This window comes from Equus przewalskii, chromosome 29 (assembly GCF_037783145.1).
Source record: "Equus przewalskii isolate Varuska chromosome 29, EquPr2, whole genome shotgun sequence".
NCBI lineage: Eukaryota > Metazoa > Chordata > Mammalia > Perissodactyla > Equidae > Equus > Equus przewalskii.
The window spans coordinates 19,163,336-19,186,045 of record NC_091859.1 but is presented as its reverse complement, the minus strand read 5'-3'; the positions used below and the strand labels follow the sequence as shown (position 1 = coordinate 19,186,045).

Here is a 22,710-nt window from a genome sequence, read left to right as displayed (position 1 = left end):
AATTTGCTGGCAAGTTCCTGATTTAGTAAGTTGTCACAGTATATTTTGAATGGATTCATAACAATGTCTCTGTGCATGTGTGTGTGCGTAGGTGAGTAAGACATTGGCAAATGAGTTTCATAAATAAATGTGCTCCTTGCCTGAGGTGTTCAAGTTTAAAATAAAATTCTGTCTTCACTCGTTTCTGGCATAAACAAATACTTGACTTTTGGCAATTCTCATCAAAAGTTAAGTGTCTCCATTTAACAATGTTGATCACAATTAAAATTCACATATCCTTTGACTCTGCAATTCCACTCAGGCATCGATTTCTAGTTCTGTTCACCCATATGTGCAAAAAAATGTTTGTGGAAGCAAAAGATTAGAGACCACTTGTTTGTCTATTAGTAGGGGGCTGGGTAAAATTTGGGGACATTCATACAATGGAATACAACGCAGCTGTCAAACTGAAAGAGGTAAATCTAACTATGGGTTTGTGATAAACTCCACAATATCCTGTTAAGTTTAGCTATGGAGCAGAGGAGTAGGTATAAGAAAAAGGGGGTGCATATAACCTTGTGTGTACATAGAATATTTCTGGAAAGATACCCCAGAAATACAATAGAAGGTGCCTCTGTGGAAAAGACTGGGAGACTGGGTTCCAGAAGTCGATAGAAATTTACTTTGCACTCCAACTATTTTGCACTGTCTGAAATTTTTTTTGGTCAAGTACCGAGATCATTTTTCAAAAAGAATTCTAATGGAAATGTCCTTCTTCCCAATTAATTAAGGTTTGGCTGGTGGTGGTATCAGTGCCCAATGAAAAAGAATGAAATATATGAACTAAAAATGGTTTAAAAACCTACAGAAAAAGGCATCCTTCAGTTAAGTGTATATTTGGGAAGAGTATTTCAGTAACTAATGAATAATAATGAGCATTGATTCGGGCTGCTATTTTTAAGCTGACAGTTTGGAGTCCTCGAGAGCTGTACAGAAAGCCGGTGCCTCTCCCCGGGAAGTCATGGCAAAGCCCTTTCATGTAGAAGGGTCACCCTGACCTAGAGCCTGCAGCATCATTAGTCAAAGTCTTCTAACTTACCTCTAGTATATTCTAATTCCGTAGCTCTGAAGGAGTCATCATTTTCTCGCTTTGCCTGTGGATGACTGAAGAATGCTTGGGAAGATAAATACCCCCTGATTTATTTACATTAAATACTATCCTGCTCGCTCCCAGGAGCTGATAAACTTGGTGGCCTTGAGAAACCAGTCACATGCAACTTCCCTCTGGAGTTGCGCTCATGTGGGGAAGATGATAAGCGCAGCAGCGTAGCCAGCACACATTCTTTTGTGAGACCTGCCTTTGAATCAGCACTCAGTGTTTTGGGGGAGCGTATATGACGGTATGCCCTTCATTTAACCTGTAATAGCCTGTGTTATCTCTTGTAAAGTTAGGTTTATTTTTAATTAACCCTTCATTTGTCTATGCCGTCTTTCTTCGCAAACAGCTGTAAGCACTTTAAGTGTTAAACTGGTGTCTTTGTTCATTCGGTTGTTCATTTACAGAACAAATATTTAATGCACAGCTACCACATGTGTGTGCTGTGCCCCAGGAGATGCTAAGATGAATAAGACATATTTCTTGCTTTCAAGCCGCTCCCAATCTACTAGTCTGATAGTTTTATTCAGATTTGTATCTCTCAAGGTTATTGACACAGAAAAAGACTCAAGAAGATGATTAATAAATGTCAGTTGATTGAGAAATTGCTCAAGCTATGAACCTAGAACTCTGACATGATACTGTGGGTTCACGTTAAAGTTTTGCTGATGGGCTCTCAGGAAATCACCAGACAATTTCTCGAGACTTCTTCAATAATAGCATTTAGAAAGGTAAGATCTTTCTAGGATTAGACGCTTCTACTGAGAATGAACTCTTTTAAGCCTCATGTTGAGGACAACAATTATTCTGGCCCAACAATAGCCAGGGTTATAAGCTCCTTAGGAAGCCGGCCCCTTTTCACACGGACAAATGGCTACTGGCTAACAAAGGCCACAGGAAGAGGGACAGCAGTCAGGGATGTTAAGGTCTCCCGAGCGCCACTCACAGCCTGGGACTCCACAGGCTTCACTTCATTCAGTGAACAACCACCACGGGAACATGGTGATATCAATGTGAAGAGAAAGAAACGAGCCTTTTTGGTATCAACCTGGTGGTTGGTAGGTGACAGATACATTTGCATGTATGTATGCATGTATTTATAATTTAAAATTTAATATTTACCAAACCTTCTTCTAGGTACTGGGTACCTAAAGAGGTGTAAGCCATAGTGTGTGCCCTCAAGGAGGCAAATGATATAAAGAAACGCATCCAAAGTTAAGAAACCACACGAAAATTATGCAACACTAAACTGCTGGGTCCATTTGTTGTTGTTAGTGCCATCAGGTCAATTTCGACTCCTAGCGCCCCTGTGTACAGCAGAGCGGAACCCTGCCTGGTCTTTTTGTGCCATCCTCTCACCTTCCCGCGCTGTATCAGACAATGCTCCACTGCTGTTCATAGTATTTTCAAGGCCAGTTCTTTTGGAAGTGGGTGGCCAGGTCCTTCTTCCTAGTCTTTCTTGGTCTAGAAGCTCCACTGAAACCTGTCCACCATGGGTGACCCTGCTGGTATTTGAAATCCCAGTGACATAGCTTTCAGCATCACAGCAACACGCAGCTGCCACAGTATGACAACTGACAGACCAATGTTGTGGTTCCCTGACCAGGAAACGAACCCTGGCCATGGTGATGAGAGCATGGAATCTTAACCACTAGACCATCAGGGCTGGCTGCTGGATCCACACTGAACATTTAACACAGAGTTTCCTGAAATGTGCTCATCATTGGTGACATGCAAGATGAACTGAGTGTTAAGCAAACATCTGAAATTTTCATCAGGTATTTATTTTCACATGCGTTAGAAAAATCTAGAGCTACCATATCAAACCCTTGTGTATATGGATATTCCTTCTTACCGGGAGGCTGCCTGTAAAAGTGAGTTGATTTAAAGATTATCTAAAGGAAAATATCAAGTAAGTAGCCAGAAATAGGGATGTGGTTCAGGGATGTGGCAATGATTCTGCAAGTGTTATCTGAGTGGCCTGAGTTTGGGAAACGCAGAACAAGGCCAATCTCTGGGATGCAGAGAGGTTAAGTGAGTTGTTTGAGGTCAGGAAGCCAGCAGAGAACATAGACCAGAACCTGGCCGCCTGACTGGTCCTCTGCCCCCATATCCTCCTTCAATCACCAGTTCCTATTTTGCAGATGAGGAAACTGGATAACAAGTCTTCTCTTTGGAGTTCAACAACTCACAGGAGAATCTGACTGCAAAGTAGAAAGCACGGAGTTGGTCTCAAGAAAAACTCAAGTTAATATTTGTAGAGCACTTACTATGCATGCTTGTATTACAAAGATTTCATACATGCTAATTTATGTTAATCCCCAAACCACCCTGTGAGATGTGCTTAGCTATTTCTACCATCCCTCTTTTCAGGAGGAAATTAAGGAACGAAGATCGAATAACTTCCTAAGACTATAATTTACAGAGCTGGGATTTGAACCCAAACAGTCTAGCTCCAGAATCTGTTCCCTTAACCAGCACACACACTCATAATAAGTGAAGAGGTGAAAGAGACAAACTGTCTTCCTGGTGAAATTCGAAAGAATCTGCTCAAACAATTTGTTACTCCTCTGTGCCCTCCTGTTTCAAATTCCACAATTAGTCCCTTGTTCATTTTATGGAAGACATTGTTTCTTTAAAACATCACTTTCTTTTCTTTTTTCTGGTGAGGAAGATTGGCCCTGAGCTAACATCTGTGGCAATCTTCCTCTATTTGTATGTGGTCTGTCTTGATGAGCAGTGTGTTATGTCGGCCCTGGGATCCAAACCTGCGAACCCCTGCCACCAAAGGGGAGCTCACAAAGGTAACCACTACTCCACCACCAGCCCCCAAATAGCACTTTTTAATGTGCAGAAACTCCTGAGAGGAATCAACGATTACCAAAAGCAATCTTTTTATAAGAATAATTTCTTAGATTACTACGATAAGAACTGTAAAGAAATAGTCCCACCCCCAAAGGAAGGAGAGGGAGTCATGGGAGGTGAATGGAGAGAGGGATAATTTTGGGATACGGTGGGGCTGAGACATGGCAGAGGAGGCCCATGTGGGACTGGCCCAGTGTGCCACAGGGGGCCACCAGGTGTTGTGAAAGCCCTGCCTGGTGCCCAGTGCTTGGCACAGCCCCTGGCACAGAGCAGCTGCCCAAAAGCTTTGTGGAGTGAATGGAAACCTGGATGGAAGTGGGAGCCAAGCACGGAGGCAGACACAAGTACAGTGCTTGGAGGTGAGAGGGCGTCAAGCGAACACTCGACCTACTTTATAACTTTGCTCCAGGTGGGCTGGAGGAGGACAGCACAGGGCCAGACTTCCGATCAACAGGCACAGGACCTGGGAGCAAACCAGTCACAGCGTTCCTGATGTAACTAGGACGACTTGCTTTGGGGAAATCTGTTTCATTTTTGTCACCTATGGTAGCAGCCCCACTTCAGTCTTCTGGCCTAGACTTCCTTAGATTAAAAGTCCTCATTCTCCCCCCATAGGGTGCCTCAGGGTAGGCCAAGGCCATCTGGGGACCAGAGCCAGCCTCCTTTGTGCTGGGGCCAGAGGGGGATCAGCCCCTGGCGGTTTTCTCCGCCTCACCATCAGGTGCTGACAGCTGAGCTATTCCTCGCACCCTTGGGGTAAAGAACAGCCGCAAACTAGGGCCGAGTGCAGAGCCTGACAATTCTTCCCAAGGCTCCGGGGAGCAGCACCCTGGAGGGGCTGTTCGTGCGTTACATAAGCTGTGTGTCAGCGGTCCTTACCGATGCGCAGAGCCGCGTGCCTCTCGGAATTGCGCAACTCTTACGCAGAAGCACTTGTTCAGTGTTGCAACATGACTCCACATCTTTATCAAAAATGTGAAACATCCGCCCAGCACACACTTAGAAAACACTAAAGCTCTTCTCCACCAGGTGGTTAAGGCTGCTTGATCCGGCTGACAGGAGAGAAGCGGCCGCCGGGGGAGGCGGGGGGCCGGACTTACTGTAGCTCTTGGCCGGGGAAGCTGAACACCCAGTACCTTGTACCCCATTCGCCTTGGGCAGCGTGGACCTCTGATAAAATGTACTTTTTTTGTGCTTGTTTTTCCTGGCAGTCTCATTTTGGGTTATAAATGGCTCATTATTTCCATCCCATAGATCCATCCTTTCCTCTCTTGCATTCTCTTCTTGCTTTCCGGAACGTGGGTAAAATCATCGCTGATGAAGTCTGCATGTTCTAACCTTGAGCAGAGGCCGAATTTCCACATCGCTCATGCCACCTACAGCTGCTCCCACGTGGGAGAGGTTGGCTGGAAAGGCCCCCAACAGCAGGGCTATAATTCTATTTACACTAAAATACTCGGTGCCCTTAAATGCCAGCAAGCGGCACGGACTTCCACTCACTCCAGCCCTGCAACCTTTTCAGAGGACTATTGGGCAATCATCAGAGGTTATAAAGTTGGAACAGCATTCTCCCCGGGTAGGTCATTTTCCCTGCAGAACAGCTTGGAGGCAAATTTTATTAAGTATCAAGTAGCTGACCCAAAGCAGTATAAATAGCGAGAGAACATATGACAAACCCAGAAGGGACGGTGCTTAAACCCCGGGCTGAGTACGTGTAATGTGTTTACTGTCGTCAGCACCTGCACGGAGATATTCACGCAGCAACCATCCAGGAAAGGCGCTGAACCGTAGAAATGCAGTTACTAGGATTCAATCTTAGAAAAATAATTTCATCCTAACTTTTGAAAGCTTGCTGACCCCACCGTTAACCCAAGGAAGGTACCCATGGACAGGTTGGATGTCATAAATGTCATTCACATGTAAGTGGTAGGAGCCATGAGCAGTCACTGTCAGGTAAAAGGGATGCCCTAAATTAAAGTTTTTCAAGGGAAACATGGAGAGAATTTTAATTTGAGTCTGTTTCCCCCCATTGTTCTCTATCTTTATTTTAGAATGCAACACAGTGTAAACCAGGCTTTAATGAGGTTGATCAGGCCACAGATAATTGAGTTATGAGAGGCCCCTGAGCTTTCCAAAGCCAGTTTCCTGAACCAGCTGTTTCATCCGTTCTGTCCCCACTGGCTGGAGCTGTTGACATTCCAGAAGATAATCTTGTGTTCTTACAATGGTGGGAGGAAGCTCTGGGAAGGAATGGCGTAAGTTTGATGTAGAATGGAATTTGTTGAGCGTTTCCACTCAGAGACAACAAATTTCCAAGACGTCGCTGGTCTTGCCTGCAACTGCTGCTTCCTGGACCCCTTGTAAGGAAAGCCTTCTGCTTCATCAGGATCTAAATTCCAAAGCTATTTTGAAAGGTGGCGGTACTGTGAGTGTCTGACCTCTTTGAAGACGATGATAGTCTCTGAATATATCAATTTTTGTACGTTTATTAAAAATCAGTATCTTTACTTTGTATCTAGAACCAAGACAAAAAGGGCCGTAGGCTTTCAGAGGCCAGAGGGACCGTGAGGGGCTGACGCAGTCAAGAAGTGCTTCACGGAGTGGGTGGGGCGTACGTGAGGCCTTCTCCTTTTCCCACACTCACCCTCACTCCCGCAAGACTGTTGGCCCCTTACCCAATGTCCACTCTCCATTTCTTTCTTAGTGAAAAGAACTCCTACGTGGCCATGTGCCTAGCTAAAGACTACACCCCCAGCCTGCCTTGCAGTAGGGGTGGCTAATGAGATCTAAGGAGATGTTGTTGGGGGGCAGTGTTGCAGATAACATATGGGTTACCTAGTTAAATTTGAATTTCAGATAAACGAATCATTTTTAATATAAGTATGTCCCATGTAATACATTAGTATTTTTATTTGCTGAATCTGGCAACTCTATGAGTGAGGCTTCTGGGAAGCAAGGAAGGACACTCTTTTTGCCCTTTTCCCTCTTTTCTTTCCTGGGACATGGATGGAAGGGCTAGAATTTCAGCAACCAGCTTGGGTCATGAGGTTAAGGATGGCAGAAGAGACAGAAGACTTGGGCCCCTAATGACTGCATACCTTCCGACTTGCTTTATGTTGAGAATAAACCACTGATTTCCTTTAGCCACTAATAGTACCTCTGTTACCTGCACCCCATTGCTCTTCTAACTGATAGAGCCATAATAGAAAGTGCACTGTTATTTTTGGTGTTAAGTCTGTTTACCACGTGTCATCCTCGCCTCTGCCTCTGATGTAACATAAACCACTCTACTTTTACTTACTATATTTTTTAAGCAACCCAGGAGAGATGGGTGAGATTCCCTATACTCTGGGAAATGACAGCCCTTAGCATGAGTTTCTACACAATGTTATTGCCTGACTATTTTGCAAAAAGCGTTTTAGGTATTTGATTAATTGCTTCAGGTAATTAATAATAATAATAGTTTTAAAGCAGAACAGTTCTCATCTCTGCACAGAGATTTGGCCTGAAAACTTAAGTGCCACGAAATGATGTTCTGAAGCTGCAGAACCATATTTCAAAACAGCAGAAACCACCTGTGAATTCTGATGTTCCACTTTGAGAAAGTTTTCTTTTATAGTGTGCAAGTCTTCATTAGCCCTATATTGACAGCTTCCCTTTTGTGCTGTAAAGACTGGCTAAGGATAGTCATGTGCACAGGTAAAGCTAACTTGCAAAGCCCATCAATAATTCAGGAATGACGTGAAAAGCTAATGCCTTCGGCCTTGTGAGCCGTTTTGAATGTCCACTGTGAGGCATTCTGGGAAATGGAGGGGGTAATAGAATTGGCCTCTTTGAATATAAGCTTTTATTTTATTTATTTATTTTTTATTGCAGTAACATTGGATTATAACATTATATAACTTTCAGGTGTGCATTGTAATATATTTCGAATTCTGTGTGGATTACATCATGTTCACCACCCAAAGACTAATTACAACCTATGAATATATAAGCTTAACCTAACTGGCTGACCTCGGCTGGTTCTGCAGAGAAAGAGAATTTCTCTGGGCTGTGAACTGTAGAAATACCAGCCCTTCCTTTTGCAGTGGAATCTTTTGAAGGTTAAGTAATAGTAAATAATCAACTAAGATTTCTCAGATTGGCTGCATTTACCTTTCTCTGAAAAAAATGTTTCCCCATGAAGACGAAGCAACTTTGGAATGAGAGCAGTATTTCCTTTTAGGCCTCCCCGCTTCAGACATTCGGAGAACAAGATCAGGCCTGGCCTGGCTGGCAGAGACTGCCCGGGGCAGACAGCTTGACTTGCCATGTGGGTGAGGGGAGGTGAGTTAGAATTTAATAGAAGGGAGGGGAAGGAAACTGCCGTTTCATCTGGTAAGTTTCCGTGAAGGCCTTTCAGCAACGTCCATCAGCAAGAAAGGGGCAAGCAGAGTCTTGCCCTTCGTCCATCACTGGGGGTAATGAAAGTCTGGGAGTGAACTCCTGAAATATGAGTATTGTTACAAAAAATATGTATATATCTCACACAAAGGAACAAGGAATGCAATTAATACACAGATGGAGAGAGACTGACCTAGAGGATGTGGTCTTGGTATCTGGTGACAGGTCATGATGTCATGGCGACTTGACTCAGAAGAGATGACGGATGAGCCCATTCGTATGCATCTATTATGGATGCAAATAAAAATTGGACAGATATGAGTTGGGGGAAAAAACAGTGAATCTGTTTATTAGTGTTATCTTCACAATGTTAAAGCAGAAAGAGCTTATTTCTTTTGTCCAGGGTACACTAATTACACTCGTATTGAATATCCACTCAGCAAACATTTATTGAGTACCACTATGTGCCAGGCACTGTGGCAGGTGCTGGGAATGCACCCAGCATCATGGCACTGACAGCAGAGAGGATAGGAATGCCTTTGAACTTCATGACTAGGTTAGAATTTTACAAGGTCCCTCCATTCCCTACTCTCAACAAGAGCCAGCCAGAGCCAGCCACCTTCCCTGTCCTGTGACCTCTTAAGAAATGACAATTGCCATTCAAAACAAAAGTGCCTTTAACACTTTAATGGGCATATTTGTAGTTTTTTTTTCTTTTCTTTTTGTAGCCTTAGTATAAGCCCTGTAGTAAAAATTAGAAGAATTTTTAATGTTAGAAATCTCTTCTCTGCTGCTAAACAATAACAACTTTGGTCAAGTTTTTTACTTTCTCTGGGATTAAGTTTAAATATCTATAAAATGAGATGGTAGAAAGTAAGACTAGGTTGATTTAATGACTCCAGGTTTAAGGTAAGCAATAAGAAGAGGTTAAGAGACAGACAGCAACTTACTAGCTGCTTACAGATTGTGATCGCAGGGTAGTTCCTTAAAGCTCTTAAAGTCTCACTTTCCTTATCTGAGAAATGGAGATAATGTGATATTTGTTAGGAGAATGAAACAGATTGATGAGTAAGGCACCTGGATCAATGCAGGACATAGTCGAAATCCCCCAGTGAATGTAGCTATTTTTATCCTACTCAAAAATTATTTGACTCTTGATGTATTGTATTCTTTGTATGTACGTATGTATCTGTACGTATCTCTGTGTATCTGTGCCTGTGTCTATTTCTATGTGTCTGATGTAAGTGGTTCATTGAGGGATCTCAACATATAGGGGCACAAACGTGTAATGGAGTCTCCTTTTTTTTCAATCAATACTCTCAACAGTGCTACGTCTACTCCCTTTTTCTATCCCTCAACAATATCTAGGGCAAATTGTAGAAATTTGTAGTTTTTAAAGTTTTTTAAAAAGTTTGTAGTTTTTAAAGTTGTTAAAGATCCGTATAGTTTGACTCTTAGTCTGGTTCACAGCTTCTCTCCTCCCTGCATCCTTTTCTAGGCTCTGGCTCCTCCAGGGGGCAGGGAGGAGGGAGAGGGGAAGGACCCAGCATCTCTTAACTGCCCGTCCGTGTCTGTGGTTCTCCTATTGGTGTGTGTCTGGGGCTAACACTGCTGGCATGTTGGTGCCCCTGCATGGCAGGCGCCCAAAGGCTGGCGGGGCACTGTGGGTCTTTGAGGGCCCTGTGGGCTTCCTGACTGTATAGCTCAGTGACCTCAAATCCTGGCCCTGGATGGACTTCCTCTACGCCCTCAGCTCCTGCCATGCCTGGTACCCTCCCAGCCTGTTGCACCATGGCTCTATTACATTATATATTATATTATATATTATTATGTGTTATATTTACATATAATACATATACATTTAAATATATATATTTATATATCAATGAGGTCATTTTTATTTAAAACTTGTTAAAGGAAAGAGTTCCTCCTCTGACAGAAGAATCTATTTGTTCAACTCACTGTGTCTCTATTTTAAACGTATGTTCTAGAACAATGACACATCTCTTCCTTTTAGAGTATTTAGTACATCCACGAATTTTCTGGTGCTTTTAAAAAACAAAAAAAAATTACAATGCAGCTTTCACAAAGAACACAAATTTTAAGTGTTCAGACTAATGGAATTTTACATATGTATCCATCTATGTGCTGTTAAGTATACACACTTGAAGTATGGGGTTTTTTTTCCATACATACAACTATCCTTTTATGATGTCTGTTTTCATTCTACTCTACAACTCTGTAATTAAAAAAAAAGGCAGTCATGAGGAGCAAGGGGTGGGAATAAGGAGAAGAAGGGAATGAATATTGACTGAGTGCTTCTTTGTGTCAGGTGTCCTATTTGAAACCTCACACCTACTATCTGGTTTAATAATTAGACAAACACAGTGGGGTCAGTCATGTTATCCTCCTTTTCTCCTTTTTTTTTTTTTTTTAAGTAAGATTAGCCCTGAGCTAACATCTGCTGCCAATCCTCCTCTTTTTGCTGAGGAAGACTGGCCCTGAGCTAACATCGTGCCCATCTTCCTCTACTTTATATGTGGGATGCCTACCATAGCATGGCTTGCCAAGTGGTGCCATGTCTGCACCTGGGATCCAAACCGGCAAACCCCGGGCCGCCAAAGCAGAAGGTGCACACTTAACCGCTGCGTCACCAGGCCAGCCCCTATCCTCCTTTTAAAGATGAATAAAGTAGGTTGCAGAGCGGCTAAGTAATTTGTCTGTGGTCATACAGTTAGACAGAATTTGAAAGTAGGTCTTTGATAACAAAGCTTTACTCTTTGTCCTAGATAGTTACCAGGAAGCCGTGATGTAGTCTTTTAACTTGTGTCCCTGCTGCAGACAACTTCTGCTCTATCTCACTGGACCCGTCTCAGGAGCCTTGTGAATTGTGTCTCAAAAATGCCTGCCTGGAAGACAAAAGAGGGAAGAGTATATTCATTGGCTTTTGTTATCTATTAGTCAAGGGTGGTCCCACGGTATTAATCACCCTCTTACTTCTGGGTTGTAATGTGTTAATGCCAAGCAGGTTCCCCTAGGTGTACCGCATAAGAGAAGACCTGGGACAGGATGCAAGAGGTGTGTGATGAGGGCGCAGGTAAGACACTATCGGATTACACCCATGGACGCTGGACCAAGACGACAGGGAACTCAATGGCACAGCAGCGGCTGCAGTGGGAGACGAGGCTGAGAGGAAGTGAAGTGGTGCGTGACAGGTATCCAGTACGCATGCTGAGAATGTTTTGGTACTGCAGACCCAGAGCAGGAAACAGTTTTCTAATAACATGCCTCTTCTTGTAGCAGAGGTTTCAGCCTGAACCCAGGCCTATTCTTCTGTTGGAGTTTATGTCCAGGCATGTTTGGCAAATTCATGGAGCTGACCTGAGAGAGAGTTCTTTGTTCTTTTCCTTTAGGAAGGGGAAAGGGATTTTTTTTTGAAGAGGAAGTGAGGCTTTCTTTCTTGTTTAAAAAAATTATTTTATTGAGCTCATAATGGTTTATAACATTGTAAAATTTCATTTGTACATTACTATTTGTCGATCTCCATTTATATGTGCCCCTTTACCCCTTCTGGCCCCATCCTCTTTCCCTCTGGTAACCACTAATCTGTTCTTTTGTCCATGTGTTTGTTTTTCTTCCACATACAAATGAAAGCATATGGTTTTTGTCTTTCTCTGTCTGGCTTATTTTGCTTAACGTCATATCCTCAAGGTCCACCCATGCTGTTGCAAATGGGACAATTTTGTCTTTTTTATGCCTGAGTAGTATTCCATTGTATATATACACCACATCTTCTTTATCCATTCATCAGCCAGTGGGCACTGGATTGCTTCCATATCTTGGCTATTGTGAATAATGCTGCAATGAACACAGGGGTGCATAAATCTCTTTGAGTTGTTGATTTCAAGTTCTTTGGATAATTACCCACTAGTGGGATAGCTGGGTCATATGGTATTTCTATTTTTAGTTTTTTGAGGAACCTCCATACTGTTGTCCATAGTGGCTGCACCAGTTTGCATTCCCACCAGCAGTGTATGAGAGTTCGGGGAAAGGGATTTTTATGTATAAGACCCTAAAGAGAGATATGAGAGAGATGGAGGGAGCCAGTTGGTAGCTACCCCATGACAAGGTCTGAACTCTATGGAAAAACGGGCCTGGGCAGAAAGGGTGGGATCTGGTTTATGAGGGATTCAGTACCTTGATACCCAGCAGTACAAGCTCTTTAAAGGCCTTTATGGGAAAGTGCAATGTAGTCGGGGAGTCGGACATTCTTCCCGCTTCTGCATGGTTCCACAGGGAAGATCAAATGTTTATAAAGCAATAAACAGAGTTTGGGTGCTTCCAAGAATGCCGTTCCATGTGGCCTGATTACCCTGTATATTTAGAGAGTGAGGAAGTTATTTTAGGGACGTTAGTAGCTGTCAACATTAGGGATTGGCCAGTGGGGGGGTGGGACTGAGTCTGAACCAGCCTCCAGAGACAGCACAGGGGTGGTCCAACCAGGAGGCAATAGGAAGAAGGCTTGGCAGGGGGTCAGAGTTCAGTATCCGGCTGGAGATAGTCTACTACTGGTAGCTATTCAATGAAAGAGTGGACATCGAGTCATGGGAATTTGGTACAGGGATTATACCAAGAGAGGAAATAGTAACATTCCAGGTAAAGAGGAAAGAGCATACAGAGTAGGAATCCAAGATGTAGCTCAGGAAGGCACAGGGAGGAGCCAAATAGAATCCAGAATGGATGTAATTATAAGGTAATGAGGGCTGAATCCAGTTACTGGAAAGAACGAGCCTTGAGAGTAACTAGCCGAAGGCTGCATTTAGTTCCTCTTCCTAGGACATGTCTGGCAGCTCAGAGGGAGGTGAAGAGGCTGTTTACTAGCTAAACAGGCAGGTGGGTGGCAGGGGCAGCGAGTCAGGCAGGTCTTCACTGTTGAATTACCAATAATCTCCGAGTGTCTGAATCCACCAACAAGCAAGCAGGGCCCAAATGGAGAAAGCCTGTTTGCAACAGCCCTTATAAGAGACTTCTGTTGTTCTTGTCTGTCTAGCACCTCTTCTCCTTCTGCTGCCAACGGAACTACTTTTTAGTGGGGAACCCCCAACTTCCGAGAGTAGTGAGCGTGTGACCTGAGCCCAGTCAATCAGAGTGCTCCATTTCCTTGGTTTGAGGATGGGCGGGAAACCTAGAAAGGCCAATCAGATTCTTCCTTGAGATTTGATATTTCAGTGAGTAGTTGGGGGGAGCAGAGCTCTCTCTCAATCTTGGGATCACAAGCTGTAAAGACGATGTAGACTGGAGTTGCTTTGTGTCACCCTTCCTGGATGCATGGGGAAAGCCATCTGCAGTAAGAGAGAATGAGCCCAATATTAAGAGAGAATCAGAAATGAAGAGGGATGAGAGATAGGGTCCTAAGGACATTTCTTGGGCACTAAATCCAGTCACAGCCATCCCTGCTCTTTTGTGAGCCAATAAGTTCTCTTTTACTTAAGCCAGTTTCAAGCCAATTTCACTTGGGGTTCTGTCACTTGCCACGTAAGGAAATCAGACTAATATGTTTGCTTACTTACTGGTTCGTAGCAATACGTATCCGTTGCCTCCATCCACAGCGAGCCTGAAATTTATGTTTGGACTGAAAATACTTGCTCAAGTCTGACCTCCATTGCTCTTCATGAGAACACACTGACCACCTGGGCGAGCCTACGGCCAGTGCCGCTGTCTGGCAAAATCTCGGTGAGATCAGATCTGTGTCACTGCCCAGCCCTGCTTTTGACATCTGCCTGTGCTTATGAGCTCCCTGCTCCCTCTTTCCCCGTGATCCTCTCCGACTGTGGATAAAATCCTCAGTCCTTTCCACTTTGACTCTTCCTTTTTGCCAGTAAGTTTCAAACCTACAACTCAAATCCTGACCTTTCTCCTGAAACCAGATACCTGTTTTTAATTTCTATTTCCAGGTTCAATGATCAGCTCACACTCAACAAGTCCGAAACAGAACTCATCAGTCTCCTGGTACTGTTGATGGCACTACCATTGTGCCAGTCATCTGCCCTTGACAATCTCCACATTATTTGGGCTGCCCTTCTTTCCCTCATCCTCCATGTACACTGAGTCATGGAGCAAAATCCCTTTCCTTCATAATGTCTGCGTGTGCCAGAAGCTGCGTGAGCTTCTGAAGGTACAACAAAAATCAAGATGTGATCCCTGACTTGAAGAGCTTGGATCCTACCAGAGGAACAATCCAAGGCAGAAAGTGCTGAGTGCCACATCAGCGGCAGCAGAGAAAGGACTAAGGGAGCCTGGTAGAGACAGCTTCATGTCTGCTATTGGGGATCAGGGAAGAGTCGTGGTAGAACAGCCACAGTCCGTGACGGGAGAAGTGCATCATGAGAAAAGAGACCCAGGAGAGCAACTGACTGAAGTGCTCTTGGAATGACGACTTCAGTTTGCTGGTGCATTGGGTCAAAGCACCGGGGAAACATGGTTGAGGTCGGCACTGTGGATGAGGCATACAAAAGCCAGTTACAGCTCCATTCTGTCTTGCTTTCCCATATAATGGAGCTAGAAAACTGAAATACCTGGTTCCCCAGCTCCTCTTGCAACTATGCATGACCAATTTCTGGCCAGAGAGAGTAAAGAGAGGGCAACCCAGTGAAAGTCATGGGAAAGTGTTTGAAAAGTGAATAGGCTGTGCTGGCATGCCCACCTTGGGCTTCCTCCCTCTCCCTTCTTCTTCCTAGTTAGGAACACACATGCTTACTTGTGGGTAAAGCAGCCATCTTGGCAACATGAGACCTCCCCAAAATAAGGATATGTTTGTAGGATGACAGAGGAGAAAGAGAGAAAGATCTTGCTTTCTCAGATGACATCATCTGGCTGCTGTGAAGCCCTAGACTGTTTTCCCCACATGCCTTATGCATGAAAAAAAAAATCCCTATTTAAGTAAAAATCACTGTTAGTCAGATTTTCTATAACTTGCAGCTGAATAAGATGCTAACCTATAAAGCCATATGTTAGAAATACTGAGTACTATTCTAGATAAATTGAAGTTTATTCTATAAGCAAGGAAGTTGCAGACAGCTCTTCACATAGAGGTTAGGGGGATGCTATTATCAGAAAATTCTCTCCTTTTGCTGTTCACTGTCCATGCCCTTCACGCTCAGTTTAGTGTCCACCTATTCATGGCAGCTTCTGTCTCTTGTCTTGGTCACCTTTATCCTCACTCTCTGCTGGGCTATTATCAAGTATAGCTTACTGACATGTATTGTTACTGATTCTTCATGAGTTTATGTTATGTATTCCCAATAGGACTGTAATAGTGGTCATGTTTTATACTTCCTCTCTCTCTGTCTCTCTCGGTGCCCGGGCTGGAGAGAAGAACACAGTGGTTCCATGCTCAGGTACTGTATAGTCTTGGGTTTGAACCCTGACTCCATAACAGAGTATCTGTAGATCTTTGGCAAATTTTTTAACCTCTCTAGGCCTCACTTTCCTCACCTGGGGAATAAAGATGGATAGTAGAACTTGCCTGACAGGGTATTGAGAGACTCAAATGAAACATTTTCATGAATCCCTTAGCATCATTTTAGTCATCACTGCAAACGTGGTAGATGGATGCGTTAATGACCCCCCTGTATCCATGTGCTTTCCAATGGGACTTTGCAGCTCTTCCCATCGTAAAGTGGACTCCATTTCCCCACCCTTGAATCTGGGCTGGCCTTATGACATTCTTTGGCCAACAGAATGTGGCAGAAGTGATAGTGTGCTAATTGTCAGTCTAGGCCTCAAGAGGCCTAGCACATTTCCACTTTCTCTCGGGACCTCTGCATTTGCCATAAGAACAAGCCCAGGAGAGCTGCTGGAGGATAAGAGACCTTGTGGAGTAGACAGGAATCTCCCCAGTGGAGGCCCTCTTAGACCAACCAATCTGCCAGTTGTCTACAGAGACGTGAATGCGTCCAGCTAAGATCAGAAAACCCCCTCAGGAAACCTGTACACTTAGGAGTAAAAATAAATGCTAATTTCTTTAAGCCAGTAAGTTTTTTTGGGATGTTTGTTATACAGCACTAGCTAACTGATATAAGTTTCCTGAGAGGAGGGACTTTGCCTGTTTCATTACTGCTGTATCCTGAATGCCTGGAACAGTGCATCACATAAGCAGGTGCTTAATACATACATTGAATAAATTCCTGAATGTAGTTATGATTGTTAGTATCATCTTAAAGGGTCATAGTGATGAGTAAATGAAATAATGCAGGGAAAGCATTTAGCATTGTCTCTGTCACACAGTGACTTCTCAGTAAATGTTAGCTATTAATGGGGTGATCAACAATAGTTGGTTAATTAATTAACATTTTCTTTATTAATATAAGACCAGCTGATGAGTAATGGTGTCTTAAGCCTAGTGAATAAAGCAATCTTCTGTCTTTCAGAAAGCCTAACATTCACCAAAGTTGGGTTTTAGCTTGTGACTTTAAACAGATAGATAGACAGACAGATAGATAGGTCATAGGTGAACTGCCCCAGGAAAGCTGGAGAGCAAAATTTCACAAAAGCTGTTTTCGGAACCCTGGAACTTGGAGCTAAGGCATCATCCTACTACCAACTACTATTTTTTTTTTACTGGTCTCCTGTCCTCTGCTACTTTCCCAGCACCAGGCTACCATGTGTTGAGTTCCCACCTCCTCCCAGTATGCTGCTTCTCCCTCCCTGGATGCTGGGGAGCCCTCTCCTCTGTGGCACTGCCGGGGACCATGGGGTTGGGTGGGGTGTGTGGGAGTGGGCGGTGGGGCGTGAAGCCTGGGGTAATTCCTTCGTAACCGTGTCACGTGGCTGATCCTGCTTGCTAGCTCTGCTTGGCTCTTGTAAAAGGAGGCCTTTTCATCCTCACCAAGCAGAAGGCTCACACTCTGTAATCTCTCAGTGACCTCGTTAGTTCCCAAATTACATTTGGCTGCTAGAAAGATGAACACGTTGTACCCTATCTTTGGGACTCATTATTTCCATTCTGGAACCTGTCATTTATGAAATTCTGACTTTCTTTCATTTTGTATTTACACTAGGAAAAACTAAGAATATTGTAATTGTCTGTGATGTTTTGAAAACACTTGTCACAAAACGAAGCCAAATGCTGATTAATGTTAAGTGTTTTGAAGAACCAAGCTTTTGGCTCATTAACTGGACTTGAACGGCATTACCCATCAGCTTCAAGTTCTGATAATTGCTCGTCACAGATTGGTGCTAATTTAGTAATAATAGTGCCGACAGATTTGTATGTTTTCCCCACATTGAACATTAGGCACATATAAAGGCTGTGTGACTGCCAGACCTGGAGTTAGAAGACCTGCTCTCTGATTTGCCACAGTGTGACCTTGGGTAAAACAGCTAACCTTTCTCTGTCTCCATTTCCTTATGTAAAACAAGGGGCTTAGACAAGATGATCTTCAATATCCTTCTTCACCAAGATTCTATGGTGTCAATATTCTGTAGTTTGGTCTTGAGTTGCATAAGAAGCATAGATCCATTTAAGGAAAGGCACAAACATTGGGAAAAACTGATATACATGGAGTATGAGCAAGTATGTCAGTTTATTTCCTTTCTTCTGTGTCTTTTCTATATTAAGAGGGAAAGAAATGTTCCCTGTTGGGCTTGCAGGATAAGCCCTTAATCAAATGTTACATACCATCTGTTTGAGACAGTATTTGGTAAGTCAAACTTAAGTAGCTATAATCACTGTGGAATCTGAAACTGTTTCCTGTTATCCTGTCTATTTTCTGAAGCAGATGGGAGGTCGTCTAGCTTCCTAAGCCGGCACAAAGCAATAATATTCCCGGGAAGAGAGACACTTGTTCTGAGGTTAGTACCTTGAAACTGCTTTGCCTTTCCTTTGTTCCCCAGATATTCTCCCACTTATTTACACAGCTCTCCTCCTCCTCCTGTATCAGTGTTATCTACCCCCTCAACCTGGCTCACTGTCTTCCTCTATTCCATTCCTTGACATAATCCCTGGGGATTTTGACATATGTGTTGATAATTCTTACCCTGGCATTAGAAGAGGACCAGGCCAAGAGATGTTAACAATTGGTTCATGCCAGAGGGTGATAGATTGTCATGAGGGTTAATTCAGACAATCAAGTGCCTCATGGAGTGTGGGCCCCAGCGGCTTCTAGAATCACAGAAACGCACAGCTTAGTGAACTGCCTGTCCTGCTCTCTGTAACCCTCAGCTCTGGTAATTTATCTCTGTAGTCTGAAGACCATGAAAATAGCTTCAAAAGCTGCCTTGTTTTTCCTTCCAACATTAGACACTTTTTCTTAAAGTCCTCCTTTCTCTTCTACTGGCTGGATAACATGTAACACATCACCATTTTCTATTTGAAGGGCTCAAGTCATCCTCTGGAGTCATTGGCCATTTCCTGCAGGCTGGGGAGGTGGTGACAGCCACGCAAATGGTGGAGATCATCTTGAGTTTACCACTGGTCCAAGTCCATGGAGTTGGGTTACTTGGATATGGGCACCCCCATATGTCTAACGCCTTCCAAGATATTAAGTGTCATGTAAACGCAGCACTTCCCCTTCTGCCCATGAGTGTCTGTTGTCACCTGTCAGAAGGCAATGCCATAGGCTGTTTATTTGATGTGGAGACAAGATACCACATCTTCCTGGAGCCTTTCAACTTCTTAAGTCGTGATCCTGGACAGCAGCGGTGCTGCAATATCTGGAACTACCAAAGAACATTAATGGAAGAATGAGGGATTGTTGGGGACATGACCTCATAGGATGGGTCTTGCACATTTGGGTACAGCAGAGATGTTTAAAGATTTGGGATCTAGAGGTACAAATTGTCTTTCCATGGTCAGAGAAAGGTCCTGGAGCTGGATAGAACCTGACGGTCTGGTCTTCCCTACCAAATTCTGCTGTGTGTATGGGAATGGCTACCCTTTATGCTAGAGCCTGCCCCAAGGCTGTGTCAGCTCTACTTTAAAAACCAACTTGAAATGGTGGATGCTTGACAGACACTATTATCCCCACTCCAACGATGAGAACACTGAGGTCAAGGATTTGGCTCAAGGTCATCCCACAAGGTCTTGTTGGAGGCAGAAATAGCATCTGAGCCTTCACTCCTAATCCAGCTCTCATTGCTTGTTGCGGTGTGCCATGGCTGAAGTTACACGATGAGGCATCTATCTAAACCAGAGAGCCAAGTTCTGGGTTCATGTTACGTCTTTCTATTCCTTCACTTGGCCTCCCACTGCTGGCTCAGAGCAGTTCCTTGCTCTGATCTATTGGTTTTTTCTTAGGCTGGAGAGAGTTACCACACTTCCTGATCCTGACCTCCAGTGGAGGAGGGTGGAACCTAACGACATCATTTGGATCATACTTGACTCCAGCGATTGCTCCAAACTTGAAGAGCAGCGAGTGGAGTCTTCGTCTTTTAACCCTATCAAGTGACCTGGTCTTTAATGCGTGATTGGCAATAATGGAGGAGATTCAGACAACCATCCCCTGTCACAGCTTCCTGCTGGAGAGGCAGCAAGAAGCTAGGACTTAAACTCTGAGGGCAGAGTATCCTGGATTCACACCCCGACTCTGTTGTTTCCTGGTTGTGTGGCCTTCGGCAAGTCCCTGAACATCGCGGTAGCTCAATTTCCTGGTTTGTAAGATGGGTGAAAAGAATTCCTTAGGATGAGGTAATCTGGGCAAAGTTCCTGTCATGTAAGAGATATTCAGGAAATATTGGTTTCTTCACTCCTCCCCACCCCACACACGTGTTGAATACAGTAACTTTATTTTCACCACCACCTTACAAGAAACAATGGCACGCCTAGGTAAGCTGAGTGACTCAAGAGCTAGCAAAAACTAAGTCTTTGGAGTTAGCTACGTTGCATGCCAAGTGTAAATTTCCCATTAATGGGCTTTAAGTATATTAATGGGAGAATTTTTGTGCTCCTTGGATGGAAAAAAAATACAACATTTTGTGCCTCTGGTATCTGAGAGGAAGCCCTGAGACAGATGGGTTCCCATAAGTTGTGCATCGTGAATGCAAGGAAACTTCATTCTTCTTACACTACCAGGCAGTCGATCCAAAATGGGGAAAAACTCTTTACATGAAAGCATGCAATTACATGCCATACCCTGCAATTCTAATTACTGATGACTTAAATTGAAGCACAGCCTTTTACATAGGAGTTTTATGATCAAGAATTAAGAAATTTAAAAATATTATGGGGCCGGTTGATGGCGCAGCAGTTAAGTTTGCACATTCCACTTTGATGGCCCCAGGGTTCACCAGTTCAGATCCCGGGTGGGGACACGGCACTGCTTGGCAAGCCATGCTGTGGCAGGCGTCCCACATATAAAGTAGAGGAAGATGGACATGGATGTTTGCTCAGGGCCAGTCTTCCTCAGCAAAAAGAGGAGGATTGGCAGCAGGGCTCATCTTCCTCAAAAAAAAATAAATAAATAAATAAAAAATAAGCCCCTAGATAGACTCTTACCTTTAAATGTAATCAGTTTGGAATGATGACTTCAATACTTTGTTTTTGGTGAGGAAGATTGTCCCTGAGCTAACATCTTTGCCAGTCTTCCTCTATTTTGTATATGGGATGCTGCCACAGCATGGCTCGACGAGTGGTGCTAGGTCCATGCCCGGGATCCAGAACCATGAACCCCGGGCCAGTAGGGCGGAGAGTACAAACTTAACCACTACATCATCAGGCTGGACCCCTAGATACTTTCTTAAAATTTTGCATCAGTACATTCTACTACAATTCTCCTCTTTTGTTTTTCCTCCCCAAGCAAAAAGCAGGTCTGTCCTACTCACTTTACGGTCTTCTATAAATTTAATTAAAATCTCCCTGTTTGTAACACACTTAGACTGGCAGTGGGCAAGAGGGACAGGTACAAAGCTTTGTGACATAATCTTGTCCTCACAGAGCTTACACTCTGGTCAGTTCTTAGATGGGTAATTGCCCAAATTAACCAGGCCAGAGCAACTGAGGAAAAGTAGGGTGTTCCCTCTCTGTCTCTCTCTTTCTGAATGAAGAAGCCAATTAATGTTCACCCTAAAATTGAATCCTGGATTGTTGTAAATAACTAGACTTTTCTCCCCAAATCAGAAAAGAAATAAAAGTGTCAATCATCATTATTTTTGAAGTTGTATATTAGGTAAAAGTTGCTTAAACTCTAAATAATCATTAAACATATATTTCAAGGAGAAAACATAATAGATTTTCATTTTTATATCTACTGGAAAAGCAGGGCTGCCTTTTTGGGCTATGACATTCCAAATTCTCATTTATATACGGGTAGGCACAATGCCCTTCTGGTTCTGGATGTGGAAGGTGACATTGGAGCCATCAAGTATGTTGATGGATATATTAAACATCATCTGGCTATATACAAGTAACAGATATTCCTTCCAGCCATACTACTCATATATTAACAAAATATTTCCTAAGAGAGAGGAAGAAGATGTTCCCAATGTGCTGTCAATTTGATATGAACTTCAAGTTGTATTTCTTTTATTTGTTTACTTATTCACTCATTTAGTCATTCACCCAAGATGTGTGTAATGCCCAATGTGCCAAGCCCTATACCACATGTTGAGTATCAGAGACGAATGTGATACTGTAGCCGTACTATATGAACTAACAGTTTAAACAACAATTCTTGCCTTGTGGTCCGCAGATTCCCCCAATGGGTCTGAAGTTGGGCCTTAGGGCATCAAAAAATCCCTTGAAATTAAATGGAATCATTGGTCTGAATGTGTGCGTATATACATTTTTCTGGGACAAGGACTCATATCTTTCATCAGATTATCAAAGGGGTCGAGATCCAACAAAGGTTAAAAACCACTGGCCTAGAATGGAGGAAAATCCAGCCCTGGTTCCAACAGACAGCCACCAGCTCTGTAACCCTGCCCAGAACCCAGGGTGGAGGTTTTCTGTGTTCCCTGCTCTGGTTTTCCACCACCAATGTGTCTCCATCTCTCTCTTCTCCCTCCTAAGTTACTCTTTCCTTGTGCCTTCACTTTGAATTTCTGATGAGGAACCTTTGATTGACCCAGTAAATCTCCATCATTTCTGTTGGGGTAGAGCTTTCTTGCCAGGATACCTCAAAGGTTTTTGGTTGCTGCATTTGGGTCAAGCACCAACTGGATTCTAATCAGGTATGCCAGGTTGGGCAGGGGGTGTGTCACTGAGAACAGATCATGGCCACTGCTCTATAAGGCCTTGTCTAGGAATCCTCCTGGGAGAGACTGTAGGTGAGGACGTTCCCTGAGAAGTTCGTTGGAGGTATGACCATCCCTATTGTCAAGCATGGATGAGT

The 22,710-nt window shown here is 43.6% G+C and overlaps 1 long non-coding RNA gene across 3 annotated transcripts in view; it reads left to right on the top strand.

Moving 5' to 3' along the window:
* LOC139080224 (uncharacterized) overlaps positions 1 to 22,145 on the top strand; it is a 39,273-nt gene extending 17,128 nt beyond the window's left edge. Inside the window, exons 2-6 of one of the 3 annotated variants that reach the window (XR_011534548.1) lie at positions 13,993 to 14,116; positions 14,338 to 14,869; positions 15,689 to 15,780; positions 18,163 to 18,235; positions 18,760 to 22,145. This is a non-coding gene — a long non-coding RNA (uncharacterized lncRNA). Of the gene's footprint in view, positions 1 to 13,992; positions 14,117 to 14,337; positions 14,870 to 15,511; positions 15,781 to 18,162; positions 18,236 to 18,759 lie in introns of those variants that run through there. The other 2 variants (XR_011534547.1, XR_011534546.1) reach the window with 2 other exon arrangements.
* Positions 22,146 to 22,710: the final 565 nt, after the last annotated feature.